The sequence below is a fragment of the Aegilops tauschii genome, chromosome 1 (genome assembly GCF_002575655.3).
Source record: "Aegilops tauschii subsp. strangulata cultivar AL8/78 chromosome 1, Aet v6.0, whole genome shotgun sequence".
Taxonomy (NCBI): Eukaryota; Viridiplantae; Streptophyta; class Magnoliopsida; order Poales; family Poaceae; genus Aegilops; species Aegilops tauschii.
The window spans coordinates 107,349,076-107,364,234 of NC_053035.3; positions in this window are offsets into that span (position 1 = coordinate 107,349,076).

Here is a 15,159-nt window from a genome sequence, read left to right on the forward strand (position 1 = left end):
CATGTGGACCAAAGTCTTCATATGGATCCAAGTCCTCATACGGATCAAATTCCTCACATAGATCAAAATCCTCATATGAACATCATCGTGCTAACACTTTTGTTTCGCAGGGAAGATCGAAGGGTTATGAATATGTGCATTATTCTTCAAATCATTATGTTCATAAGTCCTCGAAGAATTTCTCTGCTTATTCCTATGCTTACCCTAACCCCTCTTCTGTGAAACGAAGTGGATAGGCTTCTATGCCACCTTTCTCTTATGGAGCTCGCAGAATGATGAACTCTTTGCCACCCCTCCAGATGTGGGTGGTGAAGAAAAAGAACTAATCTCTTATACAGGGTCAGGTCTCCAGACGAACTTAATCGTCTGAAGAATTTGCTGGAGACCTGAATATGCTTGAAAGGACGCAAGCTAATCATGAAGAAATGAATTTTCATTTCTCACGTCCTCATACTGCTATATCTGTTCTATTGCTTGATGAAATTGATCTGATGAATTTGATGTCATATTCTTCATTGATGAAGTATATGAGTTCGTAAGATGCACTAATTCATTTGTAGGATGATCAACCCAAAGCCACTGAGTGGGTCCTCGATAGTGGATGTACAAATCACATGACTGGTGACAGGAACTTATTGACGGGCACTGCTTTATCTCCATCGCATCTGAAGCATATCACCTACGCTGACAAAGGCAAAAGCAAGGTATTGGGTCTAGGTAAGGTTGCAATCTCAAAGGATCGACACATGGACAAAGTCATGCTTGTCGAGTCCTTAGGATTCAACCTCATGTCTGTCTCAATGCTTTGTGATCTTGATATGGTTGTTGTCTTTGGCAAGTATCGTTGTGTTGTGATCATGGAAGCTGACAATTCCAAAGTCTTCGAAGGCTTTAGGAGAGGAGACTTGTATATTGTTAATTTCTCTACAGGTGCTCAACCTGCTACATGTCTACTTGTAAAAGCTTCAGAAGGCTGGCTATGGCATCGACGACTTGGTCATGTTGGCATGAGGAACTTGCACACGCTCGCGAAGAAGAAGCATGTCATTGGCATCGAGGATGCCAAATTCCTTAAGTATCACCTGTGTGGAGCTTGTGAAGCTGGGAAGATGACCAAGGCCAAGCATCCCTCAAAGACTATCATGACTACCACTCGTCCATTTGAATTGCTTCACATGGATCTCTTTGGCCCTACTCATTATGCCACATTCACCAATGTTGCATCTTTATATGGCTTTGTTATTGTTGATGAATTTTCTCGTTACACATGGGTGCATATCATCACTTACAAATATGAAGTGCAGGAAGTATTCAAACGATTTTCCTTGAGGGCTTCAACCAACTTTGGTGTGAAGATCAAGCACATCAGAAGTGACAACTGGACCGAGTTCAAGAATACTTGTCTTGATGAATATATTGATGAACTTGGTATTACTCACGAGTTATCTGCTCCTTATACTCCTCAGCAGAATGGCGTCGCGGAGCACAAGAATAGGACTCTTGTTGAGATGGCCCGCACTATGCTTGATGAATACAAGACGCCTCGTCATTTCTGGCCTGAGGCAATTGATACTACGTGCCACATCATCAACATGGTATTGATACGTCTCCAACGTATCTATAATTTTTTATTGTTCCATGCTATTATATTATCTGTTTTGGATGCTTAATGGGCTTTATTATACACTTTTATATTATTTTTGGGACTAACCTACTAACCAAAGGCCCAGTGCAAATTGCTGTTTTTTGCCTATTTCAGTGTTTCGCAGAAAATGAATATCAAACGGAATCCAAACGGAATGAAACCTTCGGGAGAGTCGTTTGGAACAAACGAAATCCAGGAGACTTGGAGTGGACGTCAAGGAAGCAACGAGGCGACCACGAGGTAGGAGGGATCCCAGGGGGTCGGAGCGCCCCCCACCCTCGTGGGCCACTCGTGGCTCCACCGACCTACTTCTTTCGCCTATATATACTCATATACCCTGAAAACATCCAAGAGCACCACGAAACCCTATTTCCACCGCCGCAACCTTCTGTACCCATGAGATCCCATCTTGGGGCCTTTTCCGGCGCTCTGCCGGAGGGGGAATCGATCATGGAGGGCTTCTACATCAACACCATAGCCTCTCTGATGATGTGTGAGTAGTTTACCATAGACCTTCGGGTCCATGGTTATTAGCTAGATGGCTTCTTCTCTCTCTTTGGATCTCAATACAAAGTTCTCCTCGATCTTCTTGGAGATCTATTCGATGTAATACTTTTTGCGATGTGTTTGTCGAGATCCGATGAATTGTGGGTTTATGATCAAGTTTGTCTATGAACAATATTTGAATCTTCTCTGAATTCTTATATACATGATTTGATATCTTTGCAAGTCTCTTCGAATTATCAGTTTGGTTTGGCCTACTAGATTGATCTTTCTTGCAATGGGAGAAGTGCTTAGCTTTGGGTTCAATCTTGCGGTGCTCGATCCCAGTGACAGCAGGGGAAACGACACGTATTGTATTGTTGCCATCGAGGATAAAAAGATGGGGTTTATATCATACTGCTTGAGTTTATCCCTCTACATCATGTCATCTTGCCTAATGTGTTACTCTGTTCTTATGAACTTAATACTCTAGATGCATGCTGGATAGCGGTCGATGTGTGGAGTAATAGTAGTAGATGCAGAATCGTTTCGGTCTACTTGACACGGACGTGATGCCTATATACATGATCATGCCTAGATATTCTCATAACTATGCGCTTTTCTATCAATTGCTCGATAGTAATTTGTTCACCCACCGTAGAATTTTCTATCTTGAGAGAAGCCACTAGTGAAACCTATGGCCCTCGGGTCTATTTTCCATCATATTAATCTCCCGTCAACTAGCTATTTCTGTCGCCGTTTATTTTGCAATCTTTACTTTTCAACCTATACAACAAAAATACCAAAAATATTTATCTTATTATCTCTATCAGATCTCACTTTGGCAAGTGGCCGTGAAGGGATTGACAACCCCTTTATCGCGTTGGTTGCAAGGTTCTTAATTGTTTGTGCAGGTACTAGGGACTTGCGTGTAGTCTCCTACTGGATTGATATCTTGGTTCTCAAAAACTGAGGGAAATACTTAAGCTACTTTGCTGCATCACCCTTTCCTCTTCAAGGGAAAACCAACGCATGCTCAAGAGGTATCAAGAAGGATTTCTGGCGCCGTTACCGAGGAGATTTACGCACAAGTCAAGACATACCAAGTACCCATCACAAACTCTTATCCCTCGCATTACATTATTTGCCATTTGCCTCTCGTTTTCCTCTCCCCCACTTCACCCTTGCCGTTTTATTCGCCCTTTTTGTTCGCCTCTTTTCGCTTGCTTCTTGTTTGCTTGTGTGTTGGATTTCTTGCTTGTCACAATGGCTCAAGACAATACTAAATTGTGTGACTTTTCCAATACCAACAACAACGATTTTCTTAGCACTCCGATTGCTCCTATTACCGATGCTGAATCTTGTGAAATTAATGATGCCTTGTTGAATCTTGTCATGAAAGATCAATTTTCTGGCCTTCCTAGTGAAGATGCTGCTACTCATCAAAACAACTTTGTTGATTTGTGTGATATGCAAAATAAGAAAGATGTGGATAATGATTTAAATTGAAGCTATTTCCGTTTTCGCTTAGAGATCGTGCTAAAACTTGGTTCTCTTCTTTGCCTAAAAATAGTATTGATTCATGGAATAAGTGCAAAGATGCTTTTATCTCTAAGTATTTTCCACCCGATAAGATCATCTCTCTTAGAAACGATATTATGAATTTTAAGCAACTTGATCACGAGCATGTTGCACAAGCTTGGGAGAGGATGAAATTATTGATACGTAATTGCCCTACATATGGTCTGAATTTATGGATGATTATACAAAAAATTTATGCTGGATTGAATTTTGCTTCTAGAAATCTTTTAGATTCGGCCGCGGGAGGCACTTTTATGGAAATCACTTTAGGAGAAGCTACTAAACTCCTAGATAATATTATGGTTAATTATTCTCAATGGCACACCGAAAGATCTACTAGTAAAAAGGTTCATGCAATTGAAGAGATTAATGTTTTGAGTGGAAAGATGGATGAACTCATGAAATTGTTTGCTAATAAGAGTGTTTCTTCCGATCCTAATGATATGCCTTTGTCTACTTTTATTGAGAATAATAATGAATCTATGGATGTGAATTTTGTTGGTAGGAACAATTTTGGTAACAACGCGTATAGAGGAAACTTTTCTAGGCTGTTCCCTAGTAATTCCTCTAATAATTATGGTAATTCCTACAACAACTCCTATGGAAATTTTAATAAGATTATCTCTGATTTTGAGACTAGTGTTAAAGAATTTATGAATTCACAAAAGAATTTCAATGCTTTGCTTGAAGAAAAACTGCTTAAGGTTGATGAGTTGGCTAGGAACGTGGATAGAATTTCTCTTGATGTTGATTCTTTGAAACTTAGATCTATTCCACCTAAGAATGATATCAATGAGTCTCTCAAAGCCATGAGAATTTCCATTTATGAGTGAAAAGAAAGAACCGCTAGGATGCGTGCAAAAAAAGATTGCTTTGTGAAAGCATGTTCTTCAAGTTTTCATGATAATAATGATGAAGATCTAAAAGTGATTGATGTATCTCCTATTAAATCTTTGTTTTCCAATATGAATCGTGATAATGATGGGACTGGAGATGAGTCAACTTTAGTTAAAAGGCGTCCCAATGATTTGGAGTTTTTAGATCTTGATGCAAAAATTGGTAAAAGTGGGATTGAAGAGGTCAAAACTTTAGATAGCAATGAACCCACTATTTTGGATTTCAAGGAATTCAATTATGATAATTGCTCTTTGATAGATTGTGTTTCCTTGTTACAATCCGTGCTAAATTCTCCACATGCTTATAGTCAAAATAAAGCTTTTACTAAACATATCTTTGATACTTTAATGCAATCTTATGAAGGAAAGCTTGAATTAGAAGTTTCTATCCCTAGAAAACTTTATGATGAGTGGGAACCTACTATTAAAATTAAAATTAAAGATCATGAATGCTATGCTTTGTGTGATTTGGGTGCTAGTGTTTCCACGATTCCAAAAACTTTGTGTGATGTATTAGGTTTCCGCGAATTTAATGATTGTTCTCTAAATTTGCATCTTGCGGATTCCACCATTAAGAAACCTATGGGAAGGATTAATGATGTTATTATTGTTGCACATAGGAATTATGTGCCCATAGATTTCATTGTTCTTGATATAGATTGCAATCCTACATGTCCTATTATTCTTGGTAGACCTTTCCTTAGAACAATTGGTGCAATTATTAATATGAAGGAAGGGAATATTAGATTCCAATTTCCATTAAGGAAAGGCATGGAACACTTTCATAGGAAGAAAATTAAATTACCTTATGAATCTATTATGAGAGCCACTTATGGATTGCATACCAAAGATGATGATACCTAGATCTATTCTCGTTTTTATGCCTAGCTAAGGGCGTTAAACGATAGCGCTTGTTGGCAGGCAACCCAATTTTATTTTTATTCCTTGCTTCTTGTTCCTGTTTAGTAATAAATAATTCACCTAGCCTCTGGTTAGATTTGATTTTATGTTTTAATTAGTGTTTGTGCCAAGTTAAACCTATAGGATCTTCTTGGATAACAATTATTTGATCTTGCTGAAAAAGTCAGAAACTTTCTGCTCACGAAAACAATTGTTACAAATCACCATAAAGTTATAAAATACTGATTCCAATTGCAGTAGATCAATAAAAAATTTATCAAGGTCTTCCTATTTTGGTAGATTTTTCTGAGTTACAGAAGTTTGCGTTTGTTACAGATTACTACAGACTGTTCTGTTTTTGACAGATTCTGTTTTTCGTGTGTTGTTTGCTTATTTTGATGAATCTATGGCTAGTATCGGGGGGTATGAACCATAGAGAAGTTGGATTACAGTAGGTTTAACACCAATATAAATAAATAATGAGTTCATTACAGTACTTTATTGTGGTGGTTTGTTTACTTGCACTAACGGAGCTTATGAGATTTTCTGTTGAGTTTTGTGTTGTGAAGTTTTCAAGTTTTGGGTAAAGATTTGATGGATTTTGGAATAAGAAGTGGCAAGAGCCTAAGCTTGGGGATGCCCAAGGCACCCCAAGGTAAAATTCAAGGACAACCAAAAGCCTAAGCTTGGGGATGCCCCGGAAGGCATCCCCTCTTTCGTCTTCGTCCATCGGTAACTTTACTTGAGGCTATATTTTTATTCACCACATGATATGTGTTTTGCTTGGAGCGTCTTGTATGATTTGAGTCTTTGCTTTTTAGTTTACCACAATCATACTTGCTGTATACACCTTTTGGAGAGACACGCATGAATCGGAATTTATTAGAATACTCTATGTGCTTCACTTATATCTTTTGAGCTAGATAATTTTGCTCTAGTGCTTCACTTATATCTTTTTAGAGCATGGTGGTGGTTTTATTTTATAGAAATTATTGATCTCTCATGCTTCACTTATATTATTTCGAGAGTCCTTTAGAACAACATGGTAATTTGCTTTGGCTAAAAAATTAGTCCTAATATGATAGGCATCCAAGATGGGTATAATAAAAACTTTCATATAGAGTGCATTGAATACTATGAGAAGTTTAATACTTGATGATTGTTCTGAGATATGAAGATGGTGATATTAAAGTTGTGCTAGCTGAGTAATTGTGAATTTGAGAAATATTTGTGTTAGAGTTTGCAAGTCCTGTAGCATGCACGTATGGTAACCGTTGTGTAACAAATTTGAAACATGAGGTGTTCTTTGATTGTCATCCTTATGAGTGGCGGTCGGGGATGAGCGATGGTATTTTCCTACCAATCTATCCCCCTAGGAGCATGCACGTAGTGCTTGGTTTTTAATGACCTGTAGATTTTTGCGATAAGTATGTGAGTTCTTTATGACTACTGTTGAGTCCATGGATTATACGCACTCTCACCCTTCCATCATTGCTAGCCTCTTCGGTACCGTGCATTGCCCTTTCTCACCTTCAGAGTTGGTGCAAACTTCGCCGGTGCATCCAAACCCCGTGATATGATACGCTCTATCACACATAAATCTCCTTATATCTTCCCTAAAACAGCCACCATACCTACCTATTATGGCATTTCCATAGCCATTCTGAGATATATTGCCATGCAACTTTCCACCGTTTCATTTATTATGACATGCTTCATCATTGTCATATTGCCTTGCATGATCATGTAGTTGACATCGTATTGTGGCAAAGCCACCATGCATAATTCATCATACATGTCACTCTTGATTCATTGCCCATCCCGGTACACCGCCGGAGGCATCCATGTAGAGTCATATTTTGTTCTAGTATCGAGTTGTAATCTTTGAGTTGTAAATAAATAGAAGTGTGATGATCATCATTATTAGAGCATTGTCCCCAAAAAAAGAAAAAGAAAAAGAAGAAAGGCCAAAAAAGGCCCAGAAAAAAAAAGGGACAATGTTACTATCCTTTTCCACACTTGTGCTTCAAAGTAGCACCGTGATCTTTATGATAGAGAGTCTCTTATTTTGTCACTTCCATATACTAGTGGGAATTTTTCATTATAGAACTTGGCTTGTATATTCCAACAATGGGCTTCCTCAAATGCCCTAGGTCTTCGTGAGCAAGCAAGTTGGATGCACACCCACTTAGTTTCTTTTGTTGAGCTTTCATACATTTATAGCTCTAGTGCGTCCATTGCATGGCAATCCCTACTCCTTGCATTGACATCAATTGATGGGCATCTCCCTAGCCCGTTGATTAGCCGCGTCAATGTGAGACTTTATCCTTTTTTGTCTTCTTCACACAACCCCCATCATTATATTCTATTCCACCCATAGTGCTATATCCATGGCTCACGCTCATGTATTGCGTGAAAGTTGAAAAGGTTTGAGATTACTAAAGTATGAAACAATTGCTTGGCTTGTCATCGGGGTTGTGCATGATGAGAGCATTCTTGTGTGACGAAAATGGAGCATGAACAAACTATATGATTTTGTAGGGATGAACATTCGTTGGCCATGTTATTTTGAGAAGACATGATTGCTTAGTTAGTATGCTTGAAGTATTATTATTTTTATGTCAATATTAAACTTTTATCTTGAATCTTTCGGATCTGAACATTCATGCCACAATAAAGAAAATTACATAGAAAATTATGTTAGGAAGCATTCCACATCAAAAATTCTGTTTTTATCATTTACCTACTCGAGGACGAGCAGGAATTAAGCTTGGGGATGCTTGATACGTCTCCAACATATCTATAATTTTTTATTGTTCCATGCTATTATATTATCTATTTTGGATGTTTAATGGGCTTTATTATACACTTTTATATTATTTTTGGGACTAACCTACTAACCAAAGGCCCAGTGCAAATTGCTGTTTTTTTGCCTATTTCAGTGTTTCGCGGAAAAGGAATATCAAACGGAATCCAAACGGAGTGAAACCTTTGGGAGAGTCGTTTTTGGAAAAAACGCAATCCAGAAGACTTGGAGTGGACATCAAGGAAGCAACGAGGCGACCACGAGGTAGGAGGGCGCGCCCCCCACCCTCATGTGCCCCTCATGGCTCCACCGACCTACTTCTTTCGCCTATATATACTCATATACCCCAAAAACATCCAGGAGCACCACGAAACCCTATTTCCACCGCCGCAACCTTCTGTACCCGTGAGATCCCATCTTGGGGCCTTTTCCGGCGCTCTGCCGGAGGGGGAATCGATCATGGAGGGCTTCTACATCAACACCATAGCCTCTCTGATGATGTGTGAGTAGTTTACCACAGACCTTCGGGTCCATGGTTATTAGCTAGATGGCTTCTTCTCTCTCTTTGGATCTCAATACAAAGTTCTCCTCGATCTTCTTGGAGATCTATTCGATGTAATACTTTTTGCGGTGTGTTTGTCAAGATCCGATGAATTGTGGGTTTATGATCAAGTTTATATATGAACAATATTTGAATCTTCTTTGAATTCTTATATGCATGATTTGATATCTTTGCAAGTCTCTTCGAATTATCAGTTTGGTTTGGCCTACTAGATTGATCTTTCTTGCAATGGGAGAAGTGCTTAGCTTTGGGTTCAATCTTGCGGTGCTCGATCCCAGTGACAGCAGGGGAAACGACACATATTGTATTGTTGCCATCGAGGATAAAAAGATGGGGTTTATATCATATTGCTTGAGTTTATCCCTCTACATCATGTCATCTTGCCTAATGTGTTACTCTGTTCTTATGAACTTAATACTCTAGATGCATGCTGGATAGCAGTCGATGTGTGGAGTAGTAGTAGTAGATGAAGAATCGTTTCGATCTACTTGACACGGACGTGATGCCTATATACATGATCATGCCTAGATATTCTCATAACTATGCGCTTTTCTATCAATTGCTCGACAGTAATTTGTTCACCCACCATAGAATTTGCTATCTTGAGAGAAGCCACTAGTGAAACCTATGGCCCCCGGGTCTATTTTCCATCATATTAATCTCCCGTCAACTAGCTATTTCTGTCGCCGTTTATTTTGCAATCTTTACTTTTCAACCTATACAACGAAAATACCAAAAATATTTATCTTATTATCTCTATCAGATCTCACTTTGGCAAGTGGCCGTGAAGGGATTGACAACCCCTTTATCGTGTTGGTTGCAAGGTTCTTAATTGTTTGTGCAGGTACTAGGGACTTGCGTGTAGTCTCCTACTGGATTGATACCCTGGTTCTCAAAAACTGAGGGAAATACTTACGCTACTTTGCTGCATCACCCTTTCCTCTTCATGGGGAAAACCAACGCATGCTCAAGAGGTAGCAGGTATACCTTCACAAATTCTTCAAAAAGAGCTCATATGAACTCCTCACTGACAAGAAACCCAATGTGAGTTATTTCAAAGTCTTCGGTGCTAAATGTTGGATTAGAGATCCTCATCACAATTCTAAATTTGCACCGAAAGCACATGAAGGTTTTATGCTTGGTTACGGAAAGGACTCGCACACCTACAGAGTTTTCAACACCGTTCACCACAAGGTTGTCGAAACTGTAGATGTGCGGTTCGATGAAACTAATGGCTCGCAAAGAGAGCACCTACCTCCTATGCTAGATGAAAAGACACATGAGGAATCCATCAAGTTCAAGGCTACTGAGGATGTCATTCCTACCGAAGAATCTGCTGATGAAGTCATTCCAGAACGTGAAGAACATCATGCTGGTGCACCTGAGGAAAATGGCTCTGAAGAAAATGCTGAGCCGACTCAACGTCATCAACCTGCTCATCCTCGCGTTTCAAATGAAGTGCAGATCGAGAAAATCATCAGCGACATCAACGCACTAGGTCCTCTCACACGCTCAAAGGCTTCACATTTGTCTAACTTTTGTGGGCACTTCACTTTTGTCTCTATCACATAGCCCACCAGAGTAGATGAGGCATTTCTAGAGTTTGAGTGGATTCAAGCAATGCAAGAGGAATTACATCAGTTCGAGCTCAACAATGTCTGGGAACTTGTCAAGCGACCGGATCCTCGCAAGTACAATATCATTGGCACCAAATGGATCTACCGCAACAAGCAATATGAAAATGGCCTTGTGGTGAGGAATAAGGCACGACTAGTAGCTCAAGGCTACACACAGGTTGAAGGAATTGATTTCGATGAAACTTTTGCACCTGTTGCTAGACTTGAGGCTATTCACATATTGCTTGCTTATGCTAACCATCATAATATCATCTTATATCAAATGGATGTGAACAGTGCATTACTCAATGGTAAGCTTGAGGAAGAAGTATATGTTGCTCAACCCCCAGGTTTTGAAGATCCAAAGCATCCTCACAAAGTCTTCAGACTCAATAAGGCCCTCTATGGCCTCAAGCAGGCCCCTCGAGCGTGGTATGATACTTTGAAGGAATTCCTCATGAAGAAAGGCTTCAAACCCAGTTCACTTGACCCAACTCTTTTCACTAAACCTATGATGATGAATTATTTGTGTGCCAAATATATGTTGATGATATTATCTTTGGTTGTACTAACCAGCGTTACACTGACGAATTTGCCTATATGATGAGTGAGGAATATCAAATGTCTATGATGGGAGAATTGAAATTCTTCTTAGGTCTTCAAATTCGTCAACAGCGCAACGGCATATTCATATCTCAGGAGAAATACCTCAAGGATGTGTTGAGGAAATTCGGCATGCAAGATTGCAAAGGCGTCAAAATCCCTATGCCCACAAATGGCCATCTATGCACTGATGAAAATGGTATTGACTTCGATCAAAAGGTATACCGCTCCATGATTGGTACTTTATTGTATCTATGTGTATCTAGGCCAGATATTATGCTTAGTGTTTGCATGTGTGCCCGTTTTCAAGCTACACCGAAGGAATCACACCATAAGGCTGTGAAGCATATTCTTCGATATCTAGCTCACACTCCAACACTTGGATTATGGTATCCCAAGGGCTCGGTTTTTGATCCCATTGGATATTCAGACTCTAACTATGCTGGTGATCGTGTGGACTGCAAGTCAACATCAGGCACATGCCATTTCCTCGGACGATCCTTAGTATGTTGGTCCTCGAAGAAGCAAAACTGCGTATCACTCTCTACTGCTGAAGCTGAGTACATTGCTGCTGGTTCGTGTTGTGCTCAATTGCTATGGATGAAGACTAACCCTCTAAGTGTGAAGAAATTAACGAAGAATTCGATTCTTAGAGCCATACGACAATTGTATGCGGCGTCTGAAATCATCATTCTTATACGGTGGGTTAGGCCACCAACAAAAGTTGAAAATCTTCTATTTGAGTTTTTCTTCATTTTTGAAATTCCTCGGTTGTTCAAATTCTTCAACTTTGCAATGTCTTCACTCTTTCCGACCTCGTTCTTCATTGACTATATATATATATTGGCGCTATTCTGTGCGAGCGCGCATAATTGCTTAGCGTGCGCTCCGGCCGGTGCTAATAAGGCGGGTGGGTCGCGCCGAGATGTCTACTCTTCATCATTAATTTGGTTGAGGGTAACGGTCCTTGCAAAATAAAGTAACGCATTTAATTTTATTACCATGCCTGGTCCGTTGTATCCCGATTCTGCGATCACTATTCATTGACAGTAACGGGGATACTAGAGATGGTAATGGACAAAGAATACTTACCAGGCAATGAGTAATCATTGGTTTGAGCCCTAAACATAGTTAAAATCTTGCTGACATATAGTAACAAATTACTGCGCTCACTAATTGGCTGTAATAAAAATGATGGAGTGGATGTTAATGAAAAAAGTAATTACCCACGAAAGAATTATAGATGCTTTGATCCTGGCGCATGGTAAACCTAGTAAACTAGTCCGATATGTAGTAATGGATTACTACATGTGCTTGGAAAAAAACACTTGAATGATCGCAAGAATGAAAAAATGAAGTGCTCTTGATATATATGGTAAAAAACTAAAATTATTATAGACTCTTTTGCACTACTCCTTGATTCTCTAATCATAAAATAATCACATGGTAATGTTAAAATAATCACATGGTATTTATATTTCAGTTTTTATGTCCTCTACAGCATTCACTTATTGCTAGTTCTTCAAGTAGACTTTTCTGCTAAGTGAATGTGATCGGACCCTTCCCCCTCTATGGTAAACTCAACCTAGTCTGTTCACAAATTCTTCATGTGCGTTCTATTTGAAACCCGTTCAAAATCTTCATTGTATCCTTGTCAGCTGAAGAAATTGCGAACGAAACTTTAAAATTATCTTATATAAATTTTCGGCGTTTGCCGCTCAAACCGTTCCGCATCCCACGGTATGATTATCCTATTCACCCACGATCTCACACGATCTCCACCTCACTGTACGTGGGTGACACATGTCGCTAGGATGAGAAGGGTCAGGGGCACGTACGTCCATTTTCCTCGAACGAGCGGTTTTTCACTTTGGTTATAAATACCCCTCACCCTCCTCAGACCTCATTTACCCTGCTCGACCTCACTCCCCTCGCTCGAGCTCTCTGACCTAGCGCCGCCGCTACTTCCATCGTCGCCGGTGAGGAAGAGTTTCACTGTCTCGACCTCGTCGCCGTCGTACTCGCGCCACCCGCGGAAATCTTCACTCCGCCGCTGCCGTAGTTGTCTTCCGCCGCCGAGTTAGGGCGTGGAAGATCTGAACGGACGAACTTCCCATCTACAACTCCCAGTTCGTCGTGTTCTTCGTCAAGAGTAAATAAAATTTATTTTTACTGCCCTTGTTTATTCTGATGATTTCCACAAAATCTTCAAAAGATGTTTATTCTTCAACTTCCACACTCATAAACACCACACATGCATCCGTTCTTAATCTATTTCTCTAAGCAACGTTTTTCCTCAAGATTCCTCAATTGTGTGGATTTTCAATCTATACAACTCTGGAACCTAAGTCGAAGACCGCTTAGTGAAATCCTCAAGACACTCCTGGTCAAATTACGCAAACTTGTTCTTTTGAAAAACTTCTGAGAACGCATATGACCTCTCCAAATTCTTCGCACCTATACTCTGTTCACAGGTACACATGTCCGCTGCTGAATCACTAGGTTCTCATCAACTTAACTCATTTGCAGCGTTCCTTGAAGACAAATTGCATACCTCGTCAGAGAATTCTATTGTTCAAAATCCTCAACTGAAGAAAATGGCTGATAACAAAAGACCTCGGAAGGGAGGAAAGAGACCAGAAGCAAACACTGCCTTTGAGATCCTAGATGACATCTATGAGGAATATTGCACTCCTGAGGCCTCTTCCAATGCATTGGTGCTAAGGTGGGGTGCTAAAGGCATTAAAGAGCTTAGCAACCACTGTCCCCAATGCATTGGTGCTTAACATTTGTAGCTAAGCCTTTCTCATTTAATGTTTTAACACCAAAACACCTTCATGCATTGGTTAATACTCATTTTGCATAGGCCCACGCGCTTAGCACTGTTTCCTCCCGGGGTTACCATAATACTCTCTTTCCTCTTTAATTGCTCTGCCATGTCACTTTTTTGCCTATGTGGCATCCTTAGCACCGGTACACCTTGGAGCACTGGGAAGGGCCTGATGAAGCCAAACATAGCAAGGAGAACAAAAATCAGCGCAAGGTGCGCATACAGAGGATAGAGAGGAGATGGTCCAGAGAATGGAGGGAGTACAGATATGTGACTCCCAAGTACATGAAGAAATTCGCAGTACACCCTCCATGCCCAAGACCTCCATTGGCACCAGGCCAAGTTGCTGATCCCTCTAGCATCAGAAGAGGTGAGGAATTTCCCAAGGAGTGGGCTAAACGGCACTGGCCAAAATGGCCAAAGATGCAGTGAAGAAATTCAATGAAGATTCTGCTACTGCCGCTGCTGAGGTCTCTGCTAGCAAGCCCAAGAAGGCTATGCCCAAGAAGCCTGCACACAAGCCCAGTTCCTCAGCAATGCCCTCACGGCCAAGCTCATCAAAGCCCTTACGACATATTCCTCAAGCAGCTCCAGTCCCCAATGTTACAAAACCTTCAGCTGCTGCTGCAAAGTCCTCGGCACATGTGCGCCTCGCCTCTTGCCAAAGGATAGCTGGTATCTCTATTGCTTCAGGAGCATCTGCAAGTTCTTCAGCTCCTCCTCAGTCATCAACAGGCCCAACCTTGCTGAAGACAAAGGCCACTGCTGGACGAGGCACAAGGCCAAGTCCACACAAGAAGCAGATTGCCTTTCATGTGCCGTCTAGTGAAGATGAAGCTGATGATGAGGAATTAGCAGAAATCATCAGAGACGGACAACAACGGACCGCTAGAGCCAAAGGAAGTGATGTGCCTCTTCCATTTCCTCCGGCACGGAAGTAGAACGGGCGCTGGATCCCAAGTTGATCCTTGACTTCATTGATCTCTAGCACAAGGACCCCAACACTCCTATGCCTGACTTCAATCTTACACCTGGCCAAAGTCATATGCTGACTGCCTTCATAGGCGAAGAAAAATGGAAGTTTGAAAAGGCCAGGCAACTGAAGAAAGCTCAGTACAAGGAGCGATTTCTGAAGAAGCATGTTGTCACTATGACTCCTGATGAACTTGTAGCCATGCAAACTGAGATCAAAGCACTCGGTGATGAATTTGACTCGTATCGTGCAGATTGGCTAGGA